At 53.2% G+C, this 17,304-nt stretch overlaps 1 non-coding gene across 1 annotated transcript; it reads left to right on the top strand.

Moving 5' to 3' along the window:
• The first annotated feature begins 1,869 nt into the window (after positions 1-1,869).
• On the top strand, positions 1,870-1,953 carry LOC148217275 (small nucleolar RNA SNORD45). The gene has a single exon (XR_015801125.1). It is a non-coding gene; the product is annotated as a small nucleolar RNA SNORD45 (small nucleolar RNA).
• The last annotated feature ends 15,351 nt before the right edge of the window (positions 1,954-17,304 follow it).

The raw sequence follows: 17,304 nt of genomic DNA, 5'->3' as shown, positions 1-17,304 counted from the left end.
AGTCCCTCCCAGTACAGCCCAGTTCATCCCCAGGACAGGCAGTACAACCCCAGTGCCCCTCCAGCCCTCCTTGTACACTTGAGTTCATTCCTATTCCCTTCCAGTTCCCCCCAGTGTCATGCATAGTATGCCTCAGTGTCCCCCAATCTTCCCAACACTGTGCCCAGTGTGATAAATGTGATTCGTGCTAATTAAATTGTAACTATATTAACAAAGTTGTATTTAGATGAATAGAAGACAATTGTTACAGAGTGAGGGGGGACATGGGTGAGACAGGACACAGGACATCTTCCAGATGTTGGGAGTCGAAGAAAGAGGTTGGAAGAAAGTCAAACAAGAATAGTAGAAGGACGTAGGTCTGACAAGCAGCATCTAGAAATAGAAAGTTTTGACCTTGAAATGGGCCAAAATGGGATGATTCCAAGCATGGGACTCAATTAAAGTCTTGTTATGGAAAACATCTGCTCAGTCACACAGTGCACCTGCGCTACCTGCAGGTCACACCTCGGTCACTGATGAAGACGATGAGCCTTCATCGGAAATAAGACCCTCAAAGGGATGAGAGACCCCCTAACCCATTATAGAGCATGCACCGTGCACACAGTGACGGAGATTTTAGGAATAGAAGGTAGGAGGAGTTTTCTAGAACCTTCTGTAGCCTACAGTATATAAGTGGGATTGTTAGCCTGGATGCTTTGGTACGTGAGGAATGGGAGCCCCTCCCTGTACCCCCGGTCAGTTTTGCTTATGCTTTATACGAACCTCAATGATACTGAATTACTTACTGCCAAATTTTGTATATTCTCAAATATATGCACTTTGATTGTTTCATCTCCAATACTTTAATTGTCATCTCCAATACTTTGATTGTATTCATTTTGTTACTATTTAAAAATCTACTATTAAATTTAATCTTGTTGCTTGATAAATTGGAAAAATAGAACATCATTCGTAACACCAGGTAAGCAGTGGTGGTCGAATAAACGTCCTTATCCCAATTCACAAACTCTCCGGAGACAGTCAGTCTCACAGATAACCGTCTGGTCCTTGTAGATAACCACCAGTGAAATCTGGAAGTCTGCTCCTTGAGATTGGCAGCACTGATCAACCAAAGGCAGGAAGGGCTATCGGGAAGACTGATATTGCAAGCTGGTAGTCCATGCAGCTTACTTGGAAAACATAACATAGCATAATATAACAAGGTGATTTTAAACAGAACTATTTAATCATATCATTTCTTTTATCTAGTGTCCATGCTTCAGTTCAGAGCTTAGTATTCTGGTTTATACAAGCCCCAATGCTTTTGTGATTAACACGGATCTTTTATCGATGGTCCCAGGATGGAGGCAGAGGGGATGGAGCCGGCTGGGGTGGAGAAGGATGCCCCGAGAGTGGAGGGGGATGGGGATGGAGGCGGGGGAGATGAGGGTGGATCCAGGGCAAGGCGGGCACGGCCCGGGAGCGGATCCTGGCGGCGGCTCCTCCTCCCGGGGCAGCGCGGGCGGATGATCCTGGGGAGCGGCCGCGGGGTGCGGGACGGGACCGGGAGAACGGGGGGATAGCGGGGAACGGGGGGGATAGCGGGGAACGGGGGGATAGCGGGGAACGGGGGGGATAGCGGGGAACGGGGGGATAGCGGGGATTGGGGGGATAGCGGGGAACGGGGGGGATAGCGGGGAACGGGGGGATAGCGGGGAACGGGGGGATAGCGGGGATTGGGGGGGATAGCGGGGATTGGGGGGGATAGCGGGGATTGGGGGGATAGCGGGGAACGGGGGGGATAGCGGGGAACGGGGGGGATCCTCTGTGTGGGTGCCGGTGCCGGGGCTGTGGAAGGAAGGGGAGGAGGAGGAGGAGGAGGCGCTGGCCGGCCCGGGATGAGCGCTGGCATGTATTATCTGAGGCGAGCTGATGTCTCTCACCGCTTTAGCTCTAGAATTACTCTGAGGCCCGGCCATCCCTCCCTCCCTCCCTCCCTCCCTCCGGCAGCGCAGCTTTTGCCCGCGGTGCCATCGAGTCCCCGGGCCGGGCTCTGAGCCCGGAGCTCTGCTCAGGCCGGCCCTAAAGCCGCAATGTTTTGTGCTTCCCGCAGGTGTGTGGTTAAAGCCGGGACATTCCAGGCCCGGTGTCTGATGCAGCGTTTTGGAGAGTGCCCAGAGCTGCAGGTGCCAGTGGCACAGGTGAGGTTTGGGGTGACCCAGGCGCTCCCAAGGCTTTGGATGTGCAGCCCCTGGGAAGGCTCCCTGTGCCTGTGCTGGGCTCCTGTCAGCTCCCCAGGCATGGGTTTGTGGGCAGGGAAAGGAAAGGAGCCAGGGCCTCGTGTTCATCTGGGTCCTTTTGCATCTAAAGTCCAGATTTGGCTTCTGGTGCTGTATTTTCTACTGCAATTTAAACATTCTGTTTTTAATAAAACTATTTTTGGTGTCGTTTTCGTGTCCCTGGAGACACAATGGCCATCGTGTGGGGAGGAGGGAGAGCTCAGGAAGGAGAAAGGATGGGGGAAAGGTGCTTGTAATTTTACTTCTCAATATCCTCTGATTTTTTGGGCAATAACTTCAGGTCGTTCTCCTACATGGAGTGTGTTTGGCCAGTGATCAGGGCGAGGTTTCTCCCCGTTCTTATCCCAGGGCAGGAGCCTTTCAGCGTGGGCTCTGTGCCACTGGGTGGCCTCGTGGTTTTCTGTCTCTTGTGATCGCTGTGTGCATCTCCAGGGAGGCAAACGAGGCCATGCTGAGCCTCGAGATGCAAAATGTTCCCATTTGCCAGGGAAATGTTCGTGTTGGCCAGGCTGGGAACATCTCAGCATGTCCAGGGCCGGTGAGGGATGGGGTCCAGCACTCCAAGTGACGCTGGGACCAGAACCACAAGGACCATTTGGAGCCACACTTGACCCTGGGGATGAGCTTGACCTCAGCCTGACGCTGCTTCACCCCAGGACAGGAGAGCCACCATCAGCTTTTATTACCCACCCATAAAAGCTTCACCTTTGAACCTCCCCAAATCCCATCTGGGACCCCCCCAGGGGACCCCCCCAAACTCTGGGACCCCCCTCCAGCCCCCTCAGCCACGCTGTGGCCGCAGCTTCATCTCAGTGAAGGGGATGGAGACGTTGAAGCCTTTCCAGGGGAACCAGTGGATGCCCTGTGGGGGAGCTGGGGGGTCAGAACCCTTGGAGAGTTCCAGAGACCCCCATAAATCCCCATAGAGACCCCTCAGACGCCTCCCAGATTCCTATGGCCACTCATGGACCCTTAGGGATCCCCATAGACACCCCAGAGACCACAGAGATCCCCACAGGCCCTACAGGACCACACAGGCCCTATAGATCCCACAGACCCTTTTTCCACAGGGCCCTATGGAACCCTATGGACTCCCACAGACCCCTATGGACCCTCAGAGAACCCCATGGACCCTCCCAAAGATTCCCTCATACACCCCCAGACCCCTCCATAGTCCTATAGCCCACCCTAGACCTCCCCTAGCCCCCTTAAAATACCCAAAGCCCCTTGCAAAGATCCCCAGATCCCCTCCAGACTCCCCAAAATCTCCTCCAGACTCCCCCAAATCTCCTCCAGACCCCACAAATCCCCCCCATAGCTCCCCATACCCCCTTAAATCCCTCCCAGACCCCCCGAAATCCCCCCCAGACCCCCCCAATCCCCCACCCCGTGCCCCCCCCCGGCCCAGGTGGGTACCTGGTGGTCCCGGGGGTCCCGTAGAGCCCGTTCAGGTTGGCACAGTGGCAGTTTCGGTACCACCAGGCTCCCCCGGAGGTCGCGGGGTGGGGGGGGTGGTGGGGGCGGCCCGAGGGGTCCCGAGGGTCCCGGGAGTCCCGGTCCCGTGTGGAGAAGGGGCTGCCCGAGTGGTAGGAGAGGGCATCTCCTGTGGGGGGACATGTCAGGGACCCCCAAACTCAGCAGGAGCCACCAAAACCCACCCGAAACCCCAATACCCCCAGGGACCCCAAAACCCACCGGGACCCCACAGACCCCTGTCAGCCAGTGAACCCCAAAACCCCCAAGGATCCCAAATCCCAGCAGGACCTCACAAAATTCCCCAACACCCCAGGGACTCCCAAACCCACCAGGGACTCCCAAAACAACCCAGGGACCCCCAAACCCACCAGGAACCACCAAAACTCAGCAGAAACCCCAAAATACCCCAAGGACCCCGAAACTTATCAGGCACCCCGAAATCCACCAGAAACCCCAAAACCACCAGGGACCCCCAGGGACCCCAAAACCCACCAGCGACCCCACAGTCCTCTGCCATCCAGTGAACCCCCAAACCCCCCATGGATCCCAAATCCCATCAGGACTCCCAAAAATTCCACCCCAAACCCCCCCGGAACCCCCCCCGGCCCCGGCGGTGCCGCTGAACGCTCCCACGCGGAGCCGGTACCGCTCCTGGGCGCTGCCCACGGCCAAGTCGCGATAGATCGCCAAGGCCGAGTCGCGACCGGCCCGCAGCTCCACGCGCAGCTCCGTGGGGGTCGCGGCCGTCGGCTCGTGCAGCGCCTCGTTCCCTGCACCCCAAAAATCCTCCGGTACCCCCAGGACTCCTGCGGGGTCCCCTCGAGTTCCCCCGTCCCCCCCAATGCTCTCCCTGAAATATTGGGGACCCCCAAACTGCTGGGGACCCCAAAAGTGCCCCATGAACTCCTGGAGACCCCCCAAATCCTTCCCGGACCCCAAAACCGGATTTGAATGTTTGGGGACCCCAGAAGTGTCCCCTGATCTCCTGGAGACCCCCCAAATCCTTCCCGGACCCCAAAACCAGATCTGAATATTTGGGGGGACCCCCCCTGGATCCTACGAGTTCCCCTCTCGGACCCCTGGGGATTCCCCAAATTTTGGAGTCCCACCGAGTACCCCCTGCTGCCGCCCCAGGCTCTCCTCAAAGTTCCCCCAAACCCTGGCAGTGCCTCCCAGTCCCCCCAGATATTTTTATAGGTCCCCCCCAAAATCCCCAGGGCCCCCCAAAATCCCCAGGGCCCCCCGGCCGAGCCAGAATTCGCCGCTGACGTTGCCGAAGCCGCGGGCGTACGAGTCCCACCCCCTCCAAAACCCCAAAACCCCTCTGATCCCCCAAACCCCAATTTCCATCCCATAAACCCTAGAGAACCCCTCCAGTCCCTCCCAGTGCCCCCCAGTCCCCTCCCAGTGCCTTTCCAGCACCCCTCAACCTCTCCAATGCCCTCCAACACCCCCTGCGGGACCCCCCCAATTACCCCAAACCCCCTCATTTCCCCCCCATAAACCCTGTAGAGCCCCCCACCCCCTCCCAGTATCCCAAAGTTCCCTCTCAGTGCCCCCAGCACCCCTCAACCTCCCCAACACCCCCTGCAGGACCCCCAATTGCCCCCAAACCCCCTCAGGACGCCCCAGTTGCCCCCAAACCCCCTAATTTCCCCCCCAAAAACGCCATAAATCTTCCTCTAATCCCCTGTAGGACCCCCCAGCATTGCTCCCAGTGCTCCCAGTGCTCCCAGTCGCACCAGGCAGCCGCCGCCGTCCGTGTCCATGTCACAGAAGACGCGGAGGGGCCGGGCCGGGTCCCCCCCGAGGAAGATGAGGGTGTCCCGGGAGGGTCCCGGCCCGTTCCGCTGCTCCTCGGCGCAGTCCCGGGGATGGGGGTGCGGGAGTGGGGCTGGGGGGAGCATTGGGGTCACCTCAGACACCCCAAAAAGTTTCTGGGAATTCAGGGGTGACCCCTCCCCAAAATGACACAGGCACCCCCCAATGCCTCCATTCGAAATTTGGGGGTCTGGGTGACACCCCCAGGATCTGAGACCCCCCCTCAGAGGATCCAGGGGTGGAGCTGACCCCCCAAAAGACACAGATCTCCCAAAAAAGCACCCAGGGGTACAGCTGTCCCCCCTCAAAGGACACAGACCCCCCAAAAAAGTGCCCCAAATAACCCCCAATGGCTTCCAAAATCCCAAATAACCCCCAGAAACCCCAAATAACCCCCAAAACCTCAAAATAACCCTCAAATCACTCCTTAAACCCCAAATAACCCCTAAATAATCCCAAATAATCCCAAATTAACCCCCAAAACCACCCCAAAAACCCAAATAACCCCAAATACCCCCCACTTCCCCCAATAACCCTACCCCCATTTTTGGGGGTCCAGATGCCCCTCCCTCCCCCATAGCTCCCCCCACTCACGAGTGTCAAAGGAGGCCTCCAGGGGGGCACTTTTGGGGTGTCCCCCTCGGCCCCACAGCCGCACCCCATAGCGCCCCGCGGGCTCCAGCCCCCAGAGCTGCTGCGATGTCGCCTCGGGGGGCAGCCACAGGGTCTGGGGGGGCACGGGGGGTTTTGGGGTACCCCAATGGGGACAGCGGGGTCCCCAGGGGGGGTATTGGGGTCTCAAAGGGATTATTGGGGTCCCCCAAAGCTGTATTGGGGTGCCATTACCCAAGCAGGGTAATGGGATACCCCGAGGTGTTATTGGGGTTCCCAGGGGGGTATTGGGGTCCCCCAGAGCTGTATTGGGGTTCCCAGAGGGTCATTGGGGTCCCCCAAGGAGATATTGGGGTGCCATTACCAAAGGAGGGTAATGGGATACCCCGAGGTGTTACTGGGGTCCCAAGCAGATATTGGGGGACACCCGGGGGTTTTTAGGTTCCTTTTGGGGGGTCGTTACCTGCTGGGGCCCCCCGGGGGGGCCGTACTCCAGCTCGTAGCCATCGGGGGGGCCCGGGGGGGTCCCAGTGCAGCCGGGCACTGCGGGGTCACAGCGAGCCCACCCACAGGGTCCCTGGGCCACCTGGGGAAGGACACACTGCTGACATCTACAGCAGCCCCAAATCCCCTTCTGATACCCCAAAAACCACTGTGGTCACCCCAAACCCCCCACCCTCACACCCCAAACCCTCCCATGGGCCCCCCAGCCCTGCCCTCACACCGTGCCCGATGGACATGGCCCAACTCCCCCAAATTTTCCCCCAAAGACCCCCCCAGTCACCCTCAGCCCCCAGTTTCTCCCAATGCCTGCCAGACCTGTTTCCTCTAGGACCTCCCAGTCCCCCGAGTTCTTCCCAGTTTCCCCCAGTCCTCTCCAGTCCCCAACTCCACCCCAATTCAACCCCTGACTCAGTTTCCCCTCATTCTCCAATTTCCTCCCCATTCCCAGTTCACCTCGATCTCCACCAGTCCCTTCAGTCCCCAGTTCCCTCCAGTTCCTCCCAGTTACCCCCAGGCCTCAGAGCCCTCAGTTGCCATCAGTTCACCCCAGTCTCCTGTTTCCCCCAGTTCTCCAAACCTCCCAGTTATCCCCAGTTCTTCCAGTTCCCCCAGTCCCCAGTTCCCTCCAGTTCCTCCCAGGCCCAGTTCCCCCAGTTTCCCAAACCCCCCAGTTGTCCCAAGTTGTCCCCAATTCCTCCAGTTCCCCCAGTTCTCCTGCCAGTTGCTCCCAGTGCTACATTGCCCCTAATCTCCAGTTCCCCCCAGTCCTCTGGCTACCCCCAGCTCCCAGTTTTGCCCAGTTCTCCCAAGTACCCTCAGTCCCAGTTGCTCCCAGTCCCCCTCTAATCCCACTGTTCTCCCTGGTCCCTGAGCTGTCCCAATCCCCCTAAAACTGTTCCCAGTCACCCCAATAACGAATCCCTCATATTCCTCCAGTTTCCACAAGTCCCTCCCAGTTCACCCCCAGTACCCCCCAAATCCTCCCCAGTGCCCAGTTTCCCCCAGTCTTTGCCAGTCCTCAGCTCCACCCCAGTTTGCCCCAGTTTGCCCCAGTTCCACGCAGTTTCACCCAGGCCACACATGACCCCAGAACCCATTTCCAACCGGTCCCCCTTAGCTTTTCCCAGTTCCTCCCAGTCCCCAGGTGATCAGAGTCCCTCCAGGAGTTACACTCCCCCAAATCTCCACTCCCCTCCAATCCCTGCTCTCACTTTCCCCTGAATCCCCAAGTCCTCAGTGCCCTCCGAGCTGCCCCTGGGCCCCACTCCCAGCCCTGTCCCCACTCCAGCTCCATTCCCAGAGGGGTCCTGGGGGAATCCCCACAGCCCCTCACCAGTGGTGGCCTCACTGGAGACGTGGTCGCTCCTTTTGCCTCCCCTCAGCCCATAGAGGTGGAAGCGGTACCGGCGGGACGGGGACAGCCCCGGCACCGTCACCGAGCGGGACTCGCCATCGATGGGCAGGGCCTGGGGCTGGCCCTGGGCATCCCGGTACTGCAGCACAAAGGAGTCCAAGGAGCCCTCAGGGATGTTCCACTGCAGCTGCACAGAGTTGGGGCTGGCACTGGAGACCTTCAGCTCTCCCAGCACTGCCTGTGTCAAGGGGGCCTCAGATGGAGGGGCCTCAGTTTGGGGATGTGCAGTTTGGAGAACGTCAGCTCTGGGGGCCTCAGTTGAGGTGTCCATTGAGGGTGAGGGCAGATCCTCGGGGTCGGCTGCAGCAACAACAGAGAGGGGACACTGACGGGTGTGGGCATTGGTATGTCCATCCATTTGTCCATCCATCATCCACCCAACTATCCATTATCCATCATGCACCATCTCCTCCCAGTCCCTTCTCACCATTCCCTCCTCACCCATCACTGAGCACCCAATGACCCCAGCCCATCCAATCAACCACTGACTCTTCCATGGACTTACTGACCAGCATCTGCCATCATCCACCATCTTCATCATCATCATAATCAACATTATCCATCATCCTGATTTCTCCAATATCCACCATCATCCATCCATCCATCCATCCATCCATCCATCCATCCATCCATCCATCCATCCATCCATCCATCCATCCATCCATCATCCATCCATCCATCATCCATCATCCCTCCATGCATTCATCCATCATTCATTCATCTGTCCATCCATCCATCATCCATCCATCATCCATCTATCCATCATCCATCCATCCATCCATCCATCCATCCATCCATCCATCCATCCACACTTTCATCTCCTGGATCATTCATTCCAGTATCCATCATCCACAATCCCTTAGTCCAACCACATGGCTTTCAATGTGGCTTTTCCTACAACTGATTCATCAGCTTCTCCCTTTATTGGATCATTGAACAATCAAGCGATTGGATCTGTCAAAACACCTGCCCCAACACTCATCATCGTCATCGTCATCATCATCATTCATCCATCCTCCATCCATTATTCTTCCATCCTTTACCCATCCTTTTTCCTTCAGCCAGTCCTTAAATTCATTCTCCTTAATTGCCCTCACCTCCCAAGCCTCACCCCAACACCCTTACCCTTACCCACGACACAAACCAGCCACAGGTTCAACCACACGTGCTCCCATCTGGCCACCTGTGTATTCATCACCAATCCATCCAAGGCACCCAGGAGCCCCTCATCCACTGATCCATCACCCCTCCATCCTCATCATCCAACACCCATTTGCCATCACTCCTACCCTGAGCTGCTTCCAATTCCTCAACTCTGGGATGTAGGATGGGGGGGAGCATAGCAGGGATGATGGATGAGATGGATGATGGATGATGGATGATGGATGATGGATGATGGATGATGGATGATGGATGTTAGATGGATGATGGATGAGATGGATGATGGATGATGAATGATGGATGATGGATGATGGATGATGGATGATGGATGATGGATGATGGATGATGGATGATGGATGATGAATGATGGATGATGGATGATGGATGATGGATGATGGATGTTAGATGGATGATGGATGATGGATGATGGATGCTGATGATGGAGGATGACAGAGTCACTGTGTCATTAGAAGGGTCAATGATTGATGTGATGGTGCCAGTGTCAGGGTTTACTCAACCCAGGTGCTAATGGGATGGTGGAAAGGTGCTATTGGTGCAACCATGAAATGTGGGGAAGTATGGATGGAGCTGGAATGGAGAAAGGATCAAAGTGTGATGGAGACAGGATATGTGGATGGAGGGAAGGAAGGAAGGAAGGAAGGAAGGAAGGAAGGAAGGAAGGAAGGAAGGAAGGAAGGAAGGACGGACAGTGGGGTGTCCAGAAGGAGATGGTTGCTTTGGGTGATGATTGAACACTTGAAAGGACAATTAATGGATGGACAGAGGAATGTTTGGGGAGAAAATATAAATGGATGGATGGATGGATGGATGGATGGATGGATGGATGGATGGATGGATGGATGGATCCCAGTGGTCCCCAAACAATGACTGTTCAGTCTTGGATCCTTCCACCAACCTATTGACCAACAGCCCACCATCATATGTCATCCATCAACCCATTATCAACCATCATCTATCATCCATCATCCACTGACCCATCATCATCCATCATCCATCCATGGATCTACATATCCCTCTACTCGCCATCCCTCTGGTCTCCACATTCTCACCCCCATCTCAAGCCCCAGAAGCATTTCTCAGACTCCCCAAGCTTGAAGGACCATCTGAGGGCTTGGATGCACCACAGGTGTGGATTGGTCCTGAGCCCCTCTCTCACCTGTGATGACATCAGTGGACACATGGTCTATCCTTTTCCCACCTTGCAATCCATAGAGGTGTAAGCAGTACTGGTGGGACGGGGACAGCCCCGGCACCGTCACCGAGCGGGACTCGCCATCGATGGGCAGGGCCTGGGGCTGGCCCTGGGCATCCCGGTACTGCAGCACAAAGGAGTCAAAGGAGCCCTTGGGGACGCTCCACTGCAGCCCCACAGAGCCTGGGGTGATGCTGGAGACCCTCAGCTCCTCCAGCACCGGCTGTGCCAGAGCAGCCTCAGATGGGGGATGGGCTCTGTTTTGGGGTCTTCTGAGGGCCAGGGCAGCTCGTCTGGCATGGCTGCAGCTGTGATGGAGAGGGAATAGTGATGGGCCTGGGCAACTGCTTGTCCATCAACAAGTCCATCTATCATCCACCCAATCACCCATCCATCTGTCGTCCATCACTTCCATCCATCCATCATCCATCCATCCATCCATCATCCATCCATCCATCCATCCATCCATCCATCCACCCAATCACCCATCCATCCGTCATCCATCACTTCCATCCATCCATCCATCATCCATCCACTCATCCATCCAATCCATATCCATCCATTCCTTCAATTATGTGTCTTCCCATGAAACTTTTGGTTCAACTGCATCTTTTACTTCTCCATCCATTGGATCATCCAACCATCAAATGACTGATCTGATCCTCAAAACCACCGATAAACTGCCCCAAACCCATCATCCATCCATCCATCCATCCATCCATCCATCCATCCATCCATCCTTCCTCCATCCACTGTCCATCCACTGCCATTCCATTGTCCATACATCATCCATTGTTCATCCATCTTCCATCACCCATCATCATCATCCATCCATCTGTCTTGGGGTGACTGTATGATGCCTGTATCCCCAAATCGTCTGTTCTGTTGGTGTTGAATATTAAATTCTGCAACTTTAAGACTGGTTCCAGGAGTGAAGGGGGGGAAGAAGAAGTGCAGAGTTTGTTATCAGAGACTGCACTGGCTCCCCCACATTCCTGCTCACAGACTGTGCTGTCTGCAGTGGACAGAGAGAGAGAGAGCTCTCCTTTGCTCTTGGTTAGTTTTTTGGCTAGCTGAGGCAGAGAAACTCCCTGGATTGGTTTTTTTTTTTTCCTTTTTATTTTTTCCTGGAACTGTTTGAACCTGCTCTGGACTGAAAACCCAGAAGAGCACTGGGAGCTCACACCTGTGGCCCACCAGGCCTGGCCTGGGCATTCCCCAGCACAGGAGGGACTGAGAACAGACTGAGTGAGCTGGGCAGCCACGGAAAGAACTCTTCTAAATCTGCCATCTCTTCGGAACAGCGAGAGGTTTTGCTGTTTGATATTGTTCATTGTTGTGCTGGGAGGTGTGTTGCCTGTTGAATAAACAGTTTTCTTTTTTTCCACTTCTCTCCAATTTTTTTCGTTTTTCCTAGAGGGACCTCATTCAGAAGTTTCCTCCCAGATTTGTCCTAAACCAGGACAGGGGGAAATGAAACAAAATTTTAGGCTTTTTCCCACCAAAAATTGGGAATTTTCAGCCCTGAAATTGGCACTTTTAACCCAAAACTTTTTGGACATCAGGTCTACACATTACAATGAATTGAGGTTTTCTTGAAAGTCTTTAAAATCCATGGAGATTTTTAGGGACACCAGGTCTAGCCAAATAAATGCAACAGGGATTTAGGGACACCAGGTCTACCCTATTGAAGTGAAAAAGGGTTTTGGAACACCAAGTCTATCCATTAAAGTCAATGGGCATTTTGCAGAAATTTGGGGCTAAAATGGGGAAATTTGGGTAAATTTGAGGGAAATATTGGGCTGAATTCTGGGAATTTCTGCTTAAGGATTGCAGTGCTGACACTCTGGAAGTCTTGGATGAATTCCTGGAAACCAATCCGGAATCCCTGCTCCAATACCTGTGACCTGGGGTGGAGCTGTTGCCTCCAGATCAGCCAAAAAATCTCAGTTTTCAGCCCAAAGTGTGGGAATTCTGAGTCTAAAAGTGGGATTTTTACCCCAAGAATTTTGAGACATCGGGTTTACACACTGAAATCAATGGGGATTTAGGGACACCAGGTCTACCCATTCAACCCAGCAGAGCCACCACCTTCCACTTTAGGCAAGGAGGGACTGGAAAATTTTGGGAATGCCGTGAAATTGTGGGAATTTTTCCTGTGAATCCCTCACCTTCCTTCAGCCTTTCAGGGGGCAGCATCCCAGCCTCACCCTTCCCAGAGCTCCTGGCAGGCACCAGCAGACGGTGGTGCCAGATGGAGAAGTTGGAGATGGCACAGCTCAGCAGGGCTCTGGCAAAGGTCAGCTTGGCCTCGGGGTCCTGCCTGGCTGCCAGCTCCCACCGTGTTCCCAGGCCTGGACTGGGAGGGCACCAGTATAAACCAGTAAGCACTGGGAACCACCCTCGAGCTCCTGAGGCCTGTGGCAGCAGCTCCCAGAATAAACCAGTAAGGGTAAATGCACCTGCTCTCAGTGTGATCTAGAGACTCTCAGTGTGGTCTGGGGGCTCCCAGGTTTATACTGGGAGGGCACCAGTATAAGCCAGTAATGCCTCATGCACACAAACCCAGTCTCAGTGCAATCTCGTGTAGAGAGCCTGGTGCAGGAATGGCTAGAAGAGAGAGGCCATAGTCAGATCAATTTAGTCAGGCTGACAAAGCAGGCCTCAGCCTCAAGGGCACAGTAAAAGGGAAGGCACGTAGAATTGTGATAAGATGAACAAAGACAAACTGTAAAAGAAGAACTAGAAGAACTCTGTTAGCCATGAAATTGCAAAAGTGTAGCCACAAACTTAGTCGATCAGCATAGTGACGCATATGGCAAGGCAACCAATGATGAGCTTAGCTTTTGCAATATGCATGAGCTAATTAAGCACTGTATTTAATTGCCACTCTTATTATCAATAAACGAGACTTTGCAGATGACCGAATTGGTGTCCGCGTCTCCCTTCTCCGACAAATGGTGACCCCGACGCTGTCCCTCCGTCGCTGAAAAAGAAAACGGGGGAGAACGCGCCACGGTCGGTGAAGTTGAGCTTGGGGCCTGCTGCAACCGGGTCGGTGTCAAACGACGTAGGGAAGACACCCCCAGGAGCTACAGAGGTGGTCCTGGGCCATACGTGCTGCCGAAGCCGGAGAGTTGCAACGGCGCCGACGGTAAAAAATGGACAGGCAAGCAGCATATGATTTATTTATAGCACATATAGATAAGTTAGGGCTAAAAGAGCTTAATCCCAGGAAGGACATACCGGGGTTGTTAGCCTGGGGTTCTGCTAAAGGCTTATTCACTAACCCTCATAGTGTGCATGAGTTAAATGAGTGGCGTAAGTTAGAGGATGTACTGTGGGAGGCAGTATTAGGAGATGATAAGACGGCAAAAAAGTTAGGAAAAATCTGGCAAGTAGTTCATAACGCGCTCTTAAAGCAACAGGCAGAGAAAAGGGCGGCACAGCAGGCAGTAGAGGCATATAAAAGAAATGCTCAGTATGGTGATAATGAGCCCCTTGCACCAAGCACAAGAAGGGTTGAAATACCTATTCTTAGAGACACGGCAGGAATAGCCGATGGGGCTAGTTGCACTTGGCCCTCTGCACCCCCCTCAGAAGAACTGGGAAATAACGCTGCCAAAGCAGCGGAGGCAATTGCAGAGGGCGAAATATCTCAACCTTGTGGCGTAGAATCCCCTTGCCGGCCTGAATCTAGCATCCCTAAACCTGCCAGTGAGCCAAATCCTGTCCCTAGGGCGGAAAGCGACCTGCGGGGGGAAGTGGCAAGGCAGAGGAGGGAGGCATGGAATATGCTAGCTAGACACGGCCTGGAGACTGGGGATGACGCCGCTGTAAGCGCAGTCAAAGTCTGGACCTTTCCTGTAACATACACACAGGGAGTAAACCAACAAGGACAAGCTGTGCAAGTGGGAGAGTATGAACCACTTGATTGGAAGTTGCTAGCACAGTTACGACAAACAGTGAGTCAGTTCGGTTTTCGCAGTGAGCCAGCTAAGCAAATGCTAGACTATCTATTTGACACATATTTGTTACTGCCAAATGATCTAAAAAGCATAGCAAAATTGATTTTCACACCACATCAGCAAATGCTATTTAATGCTCACTGGCAAGCTCTTGTTGCCGAGGCAGTTGCAGTACAAAGGGGTCAGGGTGATCCCTTAGCCGGAATTACAGCAGATGAGTTAATGGGAGTGGGCGCATTTCGAAGGTCAGAAACTCAGTTACTCCCGGGGGCCGACAGGGTTAGAGAAACCATGCGTCTAGTAAGGAATGCCATCAATCAAGTCAAAAATAGCTCAGGCATACCCATGTATATGGGGATAAAACAGGGAAGAAATAAATCCTTTAGGGACTTTGTAGATAAGGCTGCTGCTGCTATTGAAAAGGCAGGAGTCCCAGAGTATATGAGAGGGGCGCAAATTTTCTTAGTTAATGCACTAAAAGAATTAGGCTTAGGGCTACAGAAACAAGCCGAGTCCACACAGTCACAGGTGCTAACCGCTCTTGCTCCGCTCCGTGCTTCTACGGCGGCCCCGGCCACATCGAACGACCACCGGCCTCCCTCGGCGCGCTGCTACAGATGCGGGTGGATGCGGCGCGACCCGACGGGCGCCGCCGATCAGCCCCCGGCGGCCGCCGCCATATTGGCCCCGGTCACAAGTAGCCGCCGTGACACCAGCGCCATCTCCTGTCTGCAACCAGCTACAACAGGGAGCCTGGAACTCGACTTGGCAGCCGCAATAAAAACATCATTATTAACAACACGCCCCGCTAAAGTCCCAACTGAAGTACAAGGCCCGGTAACTATTAAAGGACAAGCTTTTGGAGGACTAATAGTGGGACGCTCATCGAGCTCCATTTTAGGACTGTTTGTGCTACCAGGTGTCATCGATGCAGACTACACTGGGGAAATACAAATAATAGTATATACTCCTTTTCCTCCTCTAACGATTGAGGCAAATCAACGTATTGCTCAATTTATTCCACTTCCACAGTTAAGCCGGGGTGTTCAACCACAAACACAAATTCCGCGCAAGGACCAAGGTTTTGGGTCCTCTGGTGTTGCTCTACTCACAATGGATCTCAATACTAGACCTAAAAAGGAGGTGAGGTTCACCTATGCAGGACGTACAATAAAAATGATGGGACTTTTAGACACTGGAGCAGATACTAGCATTGTTTCTCCAGAAAAAATGGCCCTGTGATTGGCCATCATTACAAACCACGGATACCGTGACAGGCGTCGGAGGGTTTACCCTCGCAAAGAAAACGCCCCCAATAAGGGTTACTATAGATAGACAGGACTTAGTAACTGTGTTATCAGTAGTTGCATTACCGCCCATGGTACACTGCCTAATTGGAAGGGACATTCTAGCTCAGCTTGGGGTTGTTCTATCCAACGAGCACCCTTTGGGGTAATTGCCATTGCTTGGACTTTCCCAATTCCAATCACCTGGACTACCAATGAACCGGTAATGGTTAAGCAATGGCCTCTAAAAAGGGAAAGTCTAATACAAGCACATCAACTCGTGAAAGAACAATTTCAACAAGGACATTTAAAACTTTCCACAAGCCCATGGAACACGCCAATTTTTGTGATTAAAAAGAAATCAGGGAAATATCGTCTTTTGCATGATTTAAGAGCAGTAAATGATCAAATGAAAGCAATGGGAGCATTACAACCAGGACTTCCCAATCCAGCCATGCTCCCACAACATTGGCCTCTTTTAATTATTGATTTAAAGGACTGCTTTTTTACTATAGCCTTACACCCCCAGGATACAAAAAGATTTGCATTTACCCTACCGGCAATTAACAGGGGGGAACCTGACAAAAGATATGAATGGACTGTTCTCCCACAAGGTATGAAAAACTCGCCTACTTTGTGCCAATTATATGTTGATGCAGCTTTGCAACCCCTAAGACTAAAATGGCCCAACACAATTATTTACCACTACATGGATGACATCCTATTCACCCAGAAAATAGCATTTACAGATATTCAAATGCAGGAAATTCAAAACACCTTAGCAAAAGCATCTCTCATGATAGCTCCAAAAAAAATACAGCAATCTACACCATGAAAATACCTAGGATGGACTATTACAAATCAAATCGTACGGCCGCAAAAACTTCAAATTGCAACAAAAATCACCAATCTAAATGAAACACAACGCTTACTAGGAGATCTACAGTGGCTCAAACCAATTGTTGGGATACCCAACTCTCTGTTAGAATCCCTCAGGCCACTGCTCAAGGGGACCGATCCAACCACACCTGTAACCATGACACCACAACAAAAAGACGCTCTCAATGGCATTATTCGCTGCGTCAATAAAGGATTTGTCTCCTGCCGGGATGTATCATTACCTATAAACCTTACCATTTGGAATACTCCTGATCATCTACTTGGAGCACTTACGCAGACACAAAAGAAAACGGGGGAGATACAGGTACTAGAGTGGATAACTCCACCTTTACAAGCAAAAAGGACAATCAGTACAAAAATCGAACAAGTAGCTACCTTGATTCGTAAGGGTCGGGTAAGGATTCTGGAAATCACCGGAACAGGCCCGACCACAATCCACCTACCCATGAAAAAGGAGGACTTAGATTGGTACCTCCTCAACTCTGAGGACTTACAAACGGCTTTGTTGGAAGCTGGAGCAGCAGTCAACACAGGACCGCTGACACCACGTCATCTTCAGTGGTTAGGAAATTGGGACTGGGTATCAAAGCCAACACGATCGGAACAACCGATAGCAGGTGCCATCACAGCATTCACGGATGCCGGAAAGAAATCGAGGAGGGCAGCCATC

This window comes from Sturnus vulgaris, unplaced genomic scaffold (genome assembly GCF_052056855.1).
Source record: "Sturnus vulgaris isolate bStuVul1 unplaced genomic scaffold, bStuVul1.hap1 Scaffold_87, whole genome shotgun sequence".
Classification (NCBI taxonomy): Eukaryota; Metazoa; Chordata; class Aves; order Passeriformes; family Sturnidae; genus Sturnus; species Sturnus vulgaris.
The sequence above is the reverse complement of the archived record's forward strand: the minus strand, read 5'-3'. Positions and strand labels throughout refer to the sequence as shown.